The sequence below is a fragment of the Hevea brasiliensis genome, chromosome 8 (assembly GCF_030052815.1).
Source record: "Hevea brasiliensis isolate MT/VB/25A 57/8 chromosome 8, ASM3005281v1, whole genome shotgun sequence".
Classification (NCBI taxonomy): domain Eukaryota; kingdom Viridiplantae; phylum Streptophyta; class Magnoliopsida; order Malpighiales; family Euphorbiaceae; genus Hevea; species Hevea brasiliensis.
In genome coordinates, this window is record NC_079500.1 from 46,130,358 (window position 1) to 46,145,413 (window position 15,056).

Consider the following 15,056-nt stretch of genomic DNA (forward strand, 5'->3'; position numbering starts at 1 on the left):
GGAAATGGGAACGAATAACTATGGATTTTGTTACAGGACTTCCAAGAACACAGAATAGTCATAATGCAGTATGGGTTATAGTTGACAGATTGACCAAGTCTGCTCACTTTTTGCCAGTTCGAATGGACTATAGCCTAGAAAGATTGGCCAGATTGTACATATATGAGATTGTAAAATTGCATGGAGTGCCTGTATCAATTGTGTCTGACAGAGATCCTAGGTTTACTTCTAGATTCTGGGGTAGTCTTCAGAGAGCCCTAGGAACTAGATTGAACTACAGCACAGCATTCCACCCACAGATAGATGGCCAGTTTGAAAGGGTAATTCAGATATTGGAGGATATGCTACGGGCTTGTGTGATTGAGTTTGAAGGTAGTTGGGATACACACTTTCCTTTGATTGAGTTTGCTTATAACAACAGCTACCAATCAAGCATTGGGATGCCTCCATATGAAGCTTTGTATGGCAGAAAGTGCAGAACTCCCTTATGTTGGGATGAAGTAGGTGAAAGGAAGATAATTGGGCCATAAATTGTTCAGTAGACAGAGGAAAAGATCAGATTGATCAGAGATAGACTCAAGGCTGCATCGACCGTCAGATGTCCTATGTTGATTTGAAGAGAAGAAATATTGAATATGCAGTGGGTGATAAGGTATTCCTCAAAGTTTCTCCTTGGAAGAGGATTATGAGATTTGGCAAAAAGGGGAAACTGAGTCCTCGTTTCATCGGACCATATGAGTTTCTGGAAAGAGTGGGTCCTTTGGCATATCGGTTGGCATTACCTCCAGAGTTAGCAAGGATACACAATGTTTTCCATGTGTCCATGTTAATGAGGTACAGATCAGACCCATCTCATGTACTATTAGTTGAAGAGATTGAGGTAAATCCAGACCTCTCCTATGAGGAAAAACCCATAGAAATTCTGGCTTATAAGGTGAAGCAGTTGAGGAATAAACAGACACACCTGGTTAAAGTGTTGTGGAACCATCATTCAGGCTAGGAAGCTACTTGGGAACGTGAAGAGGATATGAGGAGACAACACCCACAGCTGTTTGGAGACTAATGCCAAGTAAAATTTCGAGACGAAATTTATTTAAGGGGGGGAAAATTGTAACACCCCTAAGTTCGGTAGTGCATTCTACTGTTCCTGTGACCAGCGTTGTCTGGACAGCTAGGATGCCTAGAACTACACTTCGATATGAGTGAGGAGACATAAAATAATGAAATACAAGAAAAATAAAGGAAAAATAATAGCAAATAAATGTAACCCAGTTAAGCGAGCCGAGAACCCTAGCGATGGGTGACCGCACCGGGAAGTCACGGCGTAGACCGTTGACTAGCCCTGGATCGTGAGGAACCCTGGAAAATATTTTTTAAGACTTAAAGAGACACCTATTGAAGTATAAATATCATTAGAAATATCAAAGAAAAATTAATTAATTAGTACAAAGAAAAGTGAGAAATCGAAGAACGAACAAAACGCGGTGTTACCGAAAAATAGGGAATGCAACCCGAACAGGGGCATTGTGGTCATTTGACACCCCAAGTTGTCTTTTGACCTAAATTTCCATTAAAAATACATGATATTATATATGTAAAATTTCATGAAAATTAAAATTGTAGTACATAGTATAAATGATGGAAGTTTGGGGCATAAAAATGAAATTTGAGAAACTTTGAATAATTAAACATTAAAATAAGTTAAGTGCTCCACTAAGGCAGCTTGAACCACCTATAAAAGACACTTTGGACAGATGAACATCATCTTCAACCTCCAACAACTGAACCAGCCGAATGCATCCCAAAGAAAACTCCATGGCCATTCATGCATGAAGCTCCAATCCTCCATGATCAAGCCCTAGTTTCTTCAAGAGTCCTTCACTAAAGTTGTTCTATACAACTTGGGCAGTAGATAGGCAGCAAGAAATTTAAGTTTTGGTGAGGTTTTGAAGGATTTCAAAAGTGATAAGTATGTATTTTTTATGCTTGCTTCATTAAAGTTTGTGAGGACGTTATGGGTACTTGAATTGTGGAAAGAATTTTGAGGTTTGATGTTTAAAGGGAGAGCTGTATTTTTGGCAGCCATGGAAACTCCTTGAAGACAGTTTATTTTTGCTTATAAATGGTAGATTAAAGGATTGACTAAATGTTTATGTGTGTAGGAAATTATTTGGGTGATCTATACTTAGTATATGTGAATGTGTATTTCAAATTTGAAGCTTGGGAATTAATGGAATGTAAATGCATGAATCGGCAGCCTGATTTGGTGAACCATAAGGTTGTTATTTCATATTTGGATTATGGAATATTAATGTTGAATTGTGATAGTTGTTAGGGCAGCTTGGGTATATGTGTGATGGTGTGAGGTTGGGCATGTAAATGAGCATGAATAGGTGATTAAATTATTGTAATTGAGTTTGACAAATTCTGCACTTTATGGTGTATGTTGAATGTGATTGTAAGCTGCCAAAATGATCAACAATATGTGGTAAAAATATGTTTAGGTTATGGTACAAAGCAAAGTTGACATGAATGTGGAGTTTGGCAATGCTAAAAGTGACCTTTGATGAGAAATGAAGAAAATGCAAAAGGGCAGTTTGTGTTTTGGGCTTAGAACCATAAGTGTGTGGCTCCAATTGGTATGAGACCAATTGGAGGTGAAACTAGGCACAAAATGTGCCAACTTTCATGAAGGAAGCTTGCCAAAATTCTGCTTGTAAGGTAACTTGAAAAGTGACCAAATCCGAATTAGTGCAATTAAGGCCTGAAAATTGACCAATTGGGCAGCAGTTAGTGTTTTGGTCATAACTCACTCAAAACAGGTCAAATTGACCTGAAATTTTGACCATGAATAGTTAAGACCAATATATACAAGTCTTATGATGACACCAAAGCCCAGAAATGACCATAAGCAAGTCAAAAAGCTTGCACAAGTTTGGGTCCAAAAACTGGCCGAACCAAAATTGACCTAAAATGACCTAAAGTGGCCAATTTTGATGCATTTTGACCAGCAATAGTAAAATGACCATAACTTGGTCTACATAACTCAGAATGACCTGAAATTTTGCCCCGCGTGCAACAAGACATAGATCTACAAGTTTGTAGTTTTGACAAAAACCCGAAAACTGAGGGAGCTAGGTCGTCCGGCTAGGTCAAACTAGTATCCCGGAATCCAGCAAATTGCAAGAAAATGCAAGATACATGGAAATGAGTTTGGTAACATGTACCAACCCTAAAAGACTATTAAATGTGATATATTAGTAACATTAAAACCTAATTTACCTAGAATGCATCGAGGGTCGACATATTAGGTTGACTAAGCAAATAATAGAATTCAATGAATTAATTATCAAGCATTATCGTTAGAGACAGTTTAAATGAGTACTGAAACACCTCAAATTGTGTTTCTCAGCTAGCAAAGACTCAGGGAAAGGGAAGGAAACACTGAGTCCAGGGCAGGAGACAGTTATCAAAGTTTTGTGCACAACAGTTATTTCTTTTGAATTTTTCAATTGAAATAAATTATGACTGTTTGTATATTATTGTTTTCAATTATGGAAATGTGTTTGAATGGATACTTATTGCTTGAAAAGCATTGTAAATAGTTTGAAACTGTGGAAAAATTGATTTAGTGTGATTTGTGAAAATTTGAAGTTAATTATGAATTGTGTTGCCATTTGTGAATGAATTTATGACTTTAGAAATTTATTGGATTCTCACGAATCATTTGAATAAAATGTTTGGAATTGATTTTGTGTTCACACTTAGCATGACAGTATCATATCATTCCTTCCCCATTTATGGGGTTGTGATCGTTTATTTTCCTTCTCCATTTATGGAGTCGTGATCGTTTATTTTTCTCCCTCTCTGGTTTACCAGTTGAGGTGATCGGATGAGTACTCATTATATAGCTAGCTCCCTTCCTCATTAATTTCGATTAGTGGGGTTGTGATTGCTTTGTCGTGGTGTACAACGCGGCATTGATCGGAAATTTTGTGTCATGGCTTAAGTTGTGTATGAATTAGCAACACTGTGTTCGTAAATTATTTGACTAAATTGTGTTATTATGAGCTTTGATAATTTGTGAAATGGAGTTTAAATTCTTATTGACATTCACTGTCTTTTGAATTTAACTACGTTTTGATTACTGAGATTTATTGTGATATTGTGTTAAATTCCTTATGACATTCATTGTCTTGAATTTAACTATGGTTTTACATATCTATCATTTATATGATTTATGAACTGTGATTTAAAGTTGTATTTGGTTAAGGTTGTGCACCACTGAGACATTGTCTCAAATGATATCTTTCATTCTTTGCCACAGTGACAGACGGGACAGAGCGACAAACTAGAACTACTAGTACATCCAGCGAGAGATTATCGGGTATAATGAGTATACTACATTTTACATTTTGTACTATAATGTATATACACTGTATGTATATATTGTTTTTGGTTTTGAGCAGTTGTAAATTAAAATGGTACATTGAAGTTGTAAAGTAAATTATGAGTTATTTTGACTTCTAAAAATTGTATTATATTTCTTGTATCTTAGTCTTTGAAAAATCACTGTGGATTTGAGTTGAGAAATATGTTGTGTTGAGAAATATGTTGGAGTTGAGATTTGGAAATATATTGAAGTGCTTTTTATAGGTTTTCTGAAGAACTGTTTTATCCAAAATAGAGATGGCACTCTGCCAAAATTTTTACAGAAATTCCAAATAATTTAAATGTGTTAGTTCTATCACTTCAGTTCAAAAAGGTTTTTAACACCTGTAAATAGTGCTCACCACTGTAAAAGAAGTAAGAAAAGTTTTAAAATTCCTTGTAGTGTATTTAATGGGTTATCAGTAGATGAAGTTGGTAATTCATTAGGTATACTACGGGATCATGTTATGCCTTACAGAGGGGCAGGGTGTGACACGAGTAACCCATACTAGTTGACTGGACTGGATAAATGGGTAAACTAGAACTGGGTACTAAGTACCTCGGACCATCACACCATCGGTCACATTGTGTCTCCCGGTGTGCAACAGAATAGCTAATAAGCTGTAATAATGATCAGGGTTAAAACCCAAGTATATCAATTCAAATAACATAGCCAAAGGCTATTGTTTCACAGAATGGCATGGGAAAGCCATGAAACATAGAATGGCATGAAGCTATATGCAGTACTACTAACAAAACTCTATTGGCATGCCAAGCCATCCAAACCAATGTTGTTAGGTATACTAGGGCATTTTATACTTTTGAGTTTTACAATTTTTGAATTTCAAGTTTTGGTGTTACTATTCACTTCATTAGTCAACCAAAATGTTGACTTTTGCATAGACAATAGGTACATTAGTTTTAATACTCCCAACATACCACATTTTGCATTCAAAATTTGTTGGTATTGGTTGCCAATACCATTTCTAAGTTTAAAGTTAATTGAGCAGAATTTTCAATTTTCATACCTTATCTTTACTGTTCCATTAGTTATTTTTGCAGTGGGAATTGGGCAAAATGATCAACATGAAAGTTGTTCCTTATTTTGTCTAGTTGAATTTCTTTTTCTGAATCACTCCATTTGGAGTTTTGTAACTCAAGTTATGGTCCAAAAACTACAACTGGCCGGATTGAAATTTTTCTGGGCTGACCATATCTACAGTGCAGTGAACAGTGACTGCAACTCACTTGTTGGATAGGTTCTGATCATAATTTGAGGTAGGTTTCTTCATGAAAGTTGTTGGTCTATATCTCATGTTGTTCCTGGTAAAATTTCAGGTCAATTGGACCTTTCTACATTGAGTTATGTCCAAATGAACAATCACTATTCATTTGGTCATTCTGCAGAATCAGACTGCTGGTCACCCGGATTAAGGCAAGCTTTTGGTCCACTTGGTTTGGTTTTATGGGCATGGTTTCTTCACCAAAGTTGTGCCATTATGTGTCTAGTTTCATGTCCAATTAGCCTTGCACCAATTGAACCTCTACAATTTAAGTTATGGCTGCCCAAACCTACTGGACTCATGTCCAATTCTGCAGGTCACCATGGGCAGCCACACCAACTGCAATTCCCACTAATAAAACCACCTCATTTCTTGTTTACACATAACCAAATGGTCACTAATTGACCATTAAAACTCACTTTCATCATTACATGATCAAAGTTCTATTTTTCCATCCCAAACCCTAACCCTAACATCTCAAACATTACCCCACATGCATTTTCACTTCATTTCATCAATCCACTTAGTAAATACATGTTGTGGGCAGCCATGATAGTCTTTTAATTTCATTAAACTCAACACAATCAAACCCTAAACATGGCTACTAAAAATCTAGGGTTTTCATCGAAATGGTATTCAACAATTTTTTCTTTGCAATTTACACATATTCAAAGTTCTTAACATGAATTTAAAGAAAAATTCAGGGTTAAGTCACTAACCTTAAAGGAGTGAGCTTTCCAATTTGCTAAAGTTCTTCCTTTTCCTTTTCTTTTTGCTCCCAAAAGGATCACCAAGGTGTAGGAGCAAGTTTTTGTGTTGAGAAATTTAAGTTTTAATGGATGAAAACCCAAGAAATCAAGCTTGGGTAAAGCTTGGCTATGGAGGGCTATGGTGGGAGAGGTTTTACGTCAAGGAGAAGAAGTGAAGAAGGGAGTTCTGATTTTTTTCTTTCTTTTTCCAGCCCATTTACCTCTTTTATATACCTTGGTGACATGTGTCAACACTTGATTGGGTTGGAGACTTTTAATGACATCCTTATGATGTCATAATTTTAATTTCTTTCATTTTTCCATCCTTTGCTTGTCCAATTAATTTCAATTAAATTTTTAACAACATTTAATCATATTTGATGTTATATAAATTATTTATTTAACTGGACAAGTTGGCCCAAAAATCATCTTTGGAGACGAAATGACCAAAATGCCCTCCGTTTGGCTTAACGGGCCAAAATTGTCTGTACCGATTAAAAAATTTTTCTAAGTATTTTCTTAGCATTCTAATGCCATAAAAATCTCAATCACCCTTCTCTGGGGTCCCAAGAATTATTTTATAATTTTTCCTAAATTTTTTTCTTATTAATTATTTGAGTTAATTTTTGGTTCCTCACTTTAGTTTAAATATTTTTCTGAACGTTCTAGTTGTCCGGACCGACACTAGTCACCGGAACAGTAGACTGTATGGACTAGCTAAAATGAGGATGTTAAAATTTGGGATTTAGGTTCCTATCAAGAGAGAAAGGAAAGATGTTTTGAATGTGAATGGTACATGAGATCAAATGAATTGTGATCGGTACGAATGATGTAAGGAATGTATGAATATTATGATGAATGTATAAATTATAGAATTTTTCATAAAATAATGAAGTCATAAAACACAATATATTAATATTTAATGACATTGTGTGCCCTTGTATTGCCTAGACATGTGTGTCAGATTGGATAGATTGGCATGCCAATAGGGTATTGTTTTAGCAGTACTGCGAAAGGCTTTATGCCTATATTCATGGCTTTATGCCCGTACTCATGGCTTTATGCCCGCACTCATGGCTTTTATGCCTGATTATGTAATATCATGCTTTTTAGCCATACTGACTGCATACATGGTTGAAGTTCTGTGTCCCATGGTATGACGGCCCGAGGCACTGCGGTGTCCAGTGCCAACGACCCGTTATCCAATTTAGTCAGCCTGTCATAGGTTACTTGGGCAGTCTAATTTATTAAAATAAGTTACAAATATTAGCAATTAAAAATGATAGAAAGCAAATAAATGAGAAGGAGTTCTGAAATAAATTAGATTAGCTCTAAAATTTTGTTTCTTAGAATGATCTGAAGTAAATTAAACTAGTTCTAAAAATTTTAAATATTACGAAATGATTGTAAACAACGTAGAAAGTATCAAGGAAGTGATAAAAAGACTAGTAGAAAAATTATAACTTAAATAACATTACAAATGTGACTTTCATAAGAATATAAGTACAAGTATAAAATTTAGATTTATTTATACATGATATAAATGATTATTGTAAACTTATGAAAGAAGTGATTCTAGAGAGCAACATAAATAATGAAAAATATATTGTATGGAAAATTTCATATGAACCCAGTAAAATTCTTGAGTATAGAAAATATGCTCCAATTATTTTTATTTGTATACATTATTTCTTGTTATACTATTACACCACTAAGCAGTAATGCTTAGCGCGATAGATTTGTTTCCTCGCGCAGGTACTGAAGTTAAAGCCCAACGAATACTAAACAGAGATTTTAGAGTTCTAATCTGCAGAGTGTTTAAGGTTGTCACCTCCTCAGCAATGCATGTAGATAGGGCTCATGTAGATCATATTATGTATTTTGTACATTATAATTAGTTATTATTTGTAATGTAAACTATGAATTGTATGTTGAAATATAGATTATGGAACTGTAATTAATTTATAGATCATGTAAATTTGTAAATTATGTAATTATTTTGTAAATTAAGGAAATTTTAAAATTTTGCTTATGTAATTTGAGAATGTTTACATATGAATTGAGTATGTGAATTAAAAGAATTGAATGTGAGATGAATATGATGAGCATGAATGATAAAGTATGGAAATGAATGTGAAATTGAATTATATAGGGAATATTTGAACTGATCAGATGATTATGATTAATATGGATGAGATTTTTATTGGAAAATATTGTTAAATTTTCAAATAGGTGAATGGTAAAATACGTCAAATGATAATAAAATAGGGGAAACTCTGTTAGTTTCTCCGTCGAAAAATAATCGATATTAAATATAACGAGAACAAAATTTTTAAAGAAATAAAGATAAGTTAGGGTGCTCTGGGCACCGAATATAGCATACTTTGCTCGGCTACACTGTAGTCGGGTGAGGGGTGTTACACTACCAAAATAAACACTACTGATGAGGTGACTCTGGACTCTGGGCTGTAGCAGATATGGACAACTGAAATAAGAGTACTACTGTGGCGGCTGCTGCTATGGTGGCTGCTGTGTCTGGTCTCCAGTACCTACACGATGGAAAATCCAACGCGCTAAGTAAGTTGCTTAGTGGTGCATAATCTTAAAGAAATTCAACTAAATAATTATAAATAATAATTATGTGTAAGCTTTTGCAATTTAGGTCACTTGCATATTTAACTGCACTTTGGGAATAAATTAATTAGCAATATCTTTTTTGTGTATTTATTTCATTCTCTATTTTTTTAAACACATGTTAGAGTTTTTAAAATCACATCAGTGTCTTTCATGTCATATCAGTATATTTCATGTTATATCAGTGTATTTCATGTCATTTCAGTGTATTTCATGTCATATCAGTGTATTTGTGCCCAAGTAACCTATACCAGACTATAATACTGGATTCCGAGAGTATACGGGTTAGACAGCCATATGTCTACCCTGTATACATCTGTCATGTCAGGCACAAGGCCAGTGGGCAGGCATATAATATCCTGTATACAATTGTCTGTCGAGCACAAGGCCAGCGGGAAGGCATAAAGCCAGAAATACAATTATGCACAATGGCATCTGTCATGTCAAGCATAAGGCCAATGGTTAGAAATCATATCAGACATATTTTGTCAATCAATGATTATTCATATAGGTAGTACTGCTATCTGTAGTCCCTAATTGGTATACCAATCGATCCAACTATATATATAAGTCTAGGTATACTTTGAGCAAATTAATATTATTAAGCACGTATAGCTTTATTATTTCACGCTATTTACCATTAAGGGTTCATAACATATTGTTATTTCACTTCATGTACTATCTATGTTTTATACCATTTTCATGTCATTATAATAGGAACATAGGTCCCACGTACATATTTATATAACTTATGTATTTATCACTCTCATTATTTTATGTCATGTACTATACATATTTACATTTTATGTATCCACTGATTTCATGTCACCTTGTAGTGGGAAAGTGGGAAAAGTGAGACCCACATACTTGTTTCATGTAATTTAGCATATATTGACTTATTAGGGATAAGTCAATAATTTATTTCAAGAATCTTTCTTTAGGTTCAATTATAATGTCTCGTCTTTGCATATCAAATTGAGAAATTTATAGCTATTGTTTGGTCTCACTTCCTTCATGGAAGTTGTCCCTCTATGTCTTATCTTTATTGTTTTTTTGAATCATGTCATTTGGATTTGTATAATTCAAGTTATGGCCAAATAACCATAACTGCTTCAATTGCAATTTTTGGTTCTTAACTAGGCAGTTTGGGTATTACATTTTAACAATTTATTTGAATTGGTTCTAGCAACATTTAGACCTAGTGCTTTTCATAGGATTTGTTGCCCTATGTCTTATGGTCACTCAGAATTTCTAGTTTCAATTTTTCAGATCATGTAGACTTACTTATAGCCACCCTAGACTCAAATGTCCTATACTAACATGATTTCCATTTAGGTCAGTAGATTTGACCCAAAATTTAAGCTTCTTACATTCATAATTTGAGGTAGGTGTCTAAAACAAAGTTAAAGCCTTACTTCTTAGGTTTCCAGAATGCTATGCCTCATTTCAATTGAAGATTTCTTGTGGGAGATATGCTTAAAAGACTATGCTAGAGTCAATGGTTATCTACGCACATTTTCAGAATTTATTCACTAACTTGGCCTAGCCAATTGACCTATCTCTCTTGATTTCTGTGTAACACCCCTATGTTAGGTAGTGCGTTCTACTGTTCCGGTGACTAATGTTGGTCCGGATAGCTAGGATGCCTAGAACTACATTTAAATGTTAGTGAGAAGACATAAAATAATGAAATACAAGAAAGAAAAATACAAGAAAAATAAAGAAAAAATAATAACAATGAAATGAAACTAAGTTAAACGAGCCAGCACCGCAGCAATGGGTGACCGCACGGGAAGTTATGGCGCAGGCAATAGCTAACCCCAGGACTGCAGGGAACCCTCGAAATTTAGTTTTGAGACATAATTAAAGACTTATTGAAGTATAAATTTCATTAGAAATATCAAAGAAAAATTAATTAAATAGTACAAAGAAAAATGAGAAATCGAGAAAACGGCAAAACTTGGTGTTATCGAAAATTCGGGAATAAAACCCGAATAGGGGCATTGTGGTCATTTGACACCTAAAGTTGGCTTTCTACCTAAATGTCAATGAAAAATAAATGGTATTACATTTGGGAAAATCAAATGAAAAATGGAATTAAAGATAAAATGTAAATTAAGAGAAATTAAGGTTAAAATTGTAATTTTTGAAACCTTAGATTATAATATCATTAATCTAGGTTTAGTGGAGCACTAAGTGGATACATTAATACTTAAAATGAGGGCAGAATCCTCCACTCACTTCATCATCCTCACCAAGCTCTCCCATGGCCGAAAATGGTGTCCCAACTTCCCTCTATGGAAACCACCCATGCAAGCTTGAGATCACATTCATTTCAAGCTAAATTCTTGAACTTCCTTCATTAATCTTTGCCTACACACCTTGGGCAGCAATAAGGGAGCAAGAAAGAAAAGTTTGGTGGAGTTTTGAAGAAGTCCAAAAGAGGTAAGTGGTTATTTTCAATTCTTGTTTCATTAAAAGTATAACTAAGGTTGTGGGTGGTAGAATTATGAAAGAATTTTTTAGGTTTGATTAATTGTTGGTGATGGAGCATTTCGGCAGCCATGGAACTTCATCATGTACAACTTGTCTTTGCATGTAAATGGTTGTTAGAGATGTTAAATTAAGTGTTTAAATGTATTGGAGTTGGTTTTCATGTATAAAGTTTGATTTGTAAGCTTGAAAAGTGAAAATGGAAGTTGATGTGTATGTGTAATTTTTGGGCAGCCTCAAAATGGAAATTGGTAAGGTTTAAATTCATGAAATGTTGTTGAAATATTGTACAATAAAATGGCAGCATATATGTGTGTAGAATAGTAGTGATAGGTATGTAATTTGATGATGGAAGTTTGTGTGATAATTAGAAGTATTTATGTGTATATATTGTTGGGATTGAACTTTGTGAATTATGACTACATTTGGTGTATTTTGAAGTGGTTATATTCTGTCCAAGTTGACCTATAATGTAGAGAATTGAATGGTTTTGGTTAGTGCCAAATGCAGAATGGTATGGAAGTGAAAATGTAATTGGTAAACATGTGTTTGGTTTGGTGCTTGAAAAGCTGGTAGAGGGCAGTGTGCAAATGGACCTATAACCCTAAGTGTGTGGCTCCAATTGGTATGAGGCCAATTGGAGGTGAAAATAGGCACAAAATGTGCCAACTTTCATGAAGAAAGTCTACCTAAATTCTACCTAGAAAGTGACTTGAAAAATGACTAAATTCGGATTAGTGACTTGAAAGCCTGAAAATTGACCATTTGGGCAGCAGTTAGTGTTTTGGCCATAACTCACTCAAAATAGGTCCAAATGACCTGAAATTTTTACCATGAATAGATTAGACCTAGAGCTACAACTCTTATGAAGACATCAAAACCCATAAATGACCATAAGCAAGTCAAATAGCTTGCAAAAATTCGGGTATAAAAACTACCAGAACCAGAAATGACCTAAAAATAACCTAAAGTCGCCATTTTAGTGCAATCTATCTAGCTTTAGTAAATTGACCATATCTTGGTCTATACAACTCAGAATGACCTGAAATTTTGCTCCGAGTGCAATAAGACATAGAGCTACAATTTTGCTTGTTTGACCAGAAGTTAAAAACCAAGAGAAATAAGACTTTAAGCTAGACCAATCTAGCACACAAAAAATTGAGAACTTAACATTTATATACAATGATGCTTGAAATAATTTGGCAATGAATGCCAACTTGTAAAAATGCTAAGTTGCACTATATTGGTAGCATATTGAAATGCAAAATGTGACATATTGGTAATATTAAACCTAATTCACCTAGAGTGCATCGAGGGTCAACATTTTAGGTTGACTAAGGAAAATAATAGAATTAAATAAATTAATTATTAAACCTTATTGTTAGAGACAGTTTAAATGAGTACTGAAATACTTCAAATTGTGTATTTTAGTTAGCAAAGACTCAGGGAAGGGGAAGGAAATACTGAGTCAGGGCCAACGTAACACCCATCACCCGACTATAGTGTAGCCGAGCAAGGCATGCTACAATCGGTGCCGGAGCACCCTAACTTATCTTTCTTTATTTTTTTTTAAATAATTTTGAATTCATTTAATTTAATATCAATTATTTTTCGACGGAGAAACTAGCGGAGTTTCCCCTATTTTATTATCGTTTGGCGTATTTCAATATTCACCTGTTTGAAATTTAACAATATTTCTAAACTAAAATCTTATCCATGCTAATCATAATTATCTCATCAATTATTCTCATAATTTTCTCATATTTCAAATCTCATCCATACATTTCAATTTCATAATCATTTCCATACATTTCCATTCATACTTAATTCATATGTAAACATTCTCAAATTACATAAGCAAAATTTTCAAATTTCCTTAATTTACATAATTTACAAAATAATTACAAAATTTCATAATTTACATGATATATAAATTAATTACATATGAAAAAGCTAATTAATTAATTTACATCGCATTCCTATTAATTACCTGTTCATAATATACATTACAATATAATATCTAAGCAATTTATACAAAATATAAAATATATTCTATATGGGCCCTATCTACATGCATTGCTAAGGAGGTGACAACCTTGAATACTTCAGGTACTTCTGCAGATCAGAACTCCAAAATCTCTGTTTAATATTTTTATCTAGGCTTTACCTTCAGTACCTGCGCGAGAAACAATTCTATCGCGCTAAGCATTGCTGCTTAGTGGTGCAATAATATAACAAGGAAATAATATACAAATAAAGATAGAAATAATACATAATTCAAATAATTATGATTTATTTATACTTCACATGCTGTTTCTAAAATGAATATGTTTTATCCTAATTTAGTCTTGTTTGAAAGTGTTTCTTTTGCCAATGTACAGTAATAATGTACAAAGAAAAATGATCTGAAAATAATAAATTTATGCTTATATTATTATATAAGTCACATTTGCAATATTTATTTACGTTATAATTTTCTTTGCTAATCTTTTAGCATTTTCTCTATACTTGCTAGGTTGTCTCAGATTATCTCATAATAAGTAAATTTTAATATCGGTCCAGTTCGTTTCGATTCTTTCTAATAAATAACTATTCTAATTTATTTTAGGTCATCTTAATCATTTATTTCATTTAATTTTTAATATTTTTAATTGCTAGTATTCTTAACTTATTTCCATAAATTTCACTGCCCAAGTAACCTATGACAGGCTTACTAAACTGGATAACGGGTCGTTGGCACTGGACACCGCGGTGCCTCGGGCCGTCATACCATGGGACACAGAACGTCAACCACGTATGCAGTCAGTATGGCTAAAAAGCCATGATAACACATAATTGGGCATAAAAGCCATAAATGTTGGCATAAAGCCATGAATACGGGCATAAAGCCATTAAAGCCTTTCGCAGTACTGCTAAAACAATACCGTATTGGCATGCCAAACTATCCAATCTGACACACATGTCTAGGCAATACAAGGGCACATAATATCATTAAATATTAATATATTGTATTTTATGACTTCATTATTTCATGATAAATTTCATAATTTATAAATTCATCATAATATTCATACATTCCTTACATCATTCATATTGATCACAATTCTAAATAATGGTTCATATGTACCATTATATTCAAAACATTTTTCCTTTCTCATTTATTCATTTAAGAATATACTTATGTAATTACAAATTTTATATTTCAAGTTGAGTTACTAATATTTTATGAATTCCATTTATGATGGGCATATAAGCCCTAACTATCTATTCACATCAATTAGGTGACTTATTTTTCATGTTTCAAGTAATCCATGAATATTTCATGAATTTCAAATTTATGGCCTTAATTTCTTTTTAACAATTTTGACTAGGATGCATAGTCCACATTTGTCATACAATTCTAAGCATTTAAGCTTAGAATTGATTCTAGGTCTTTATCTTAATTTACTAATCATTTTGATTACTA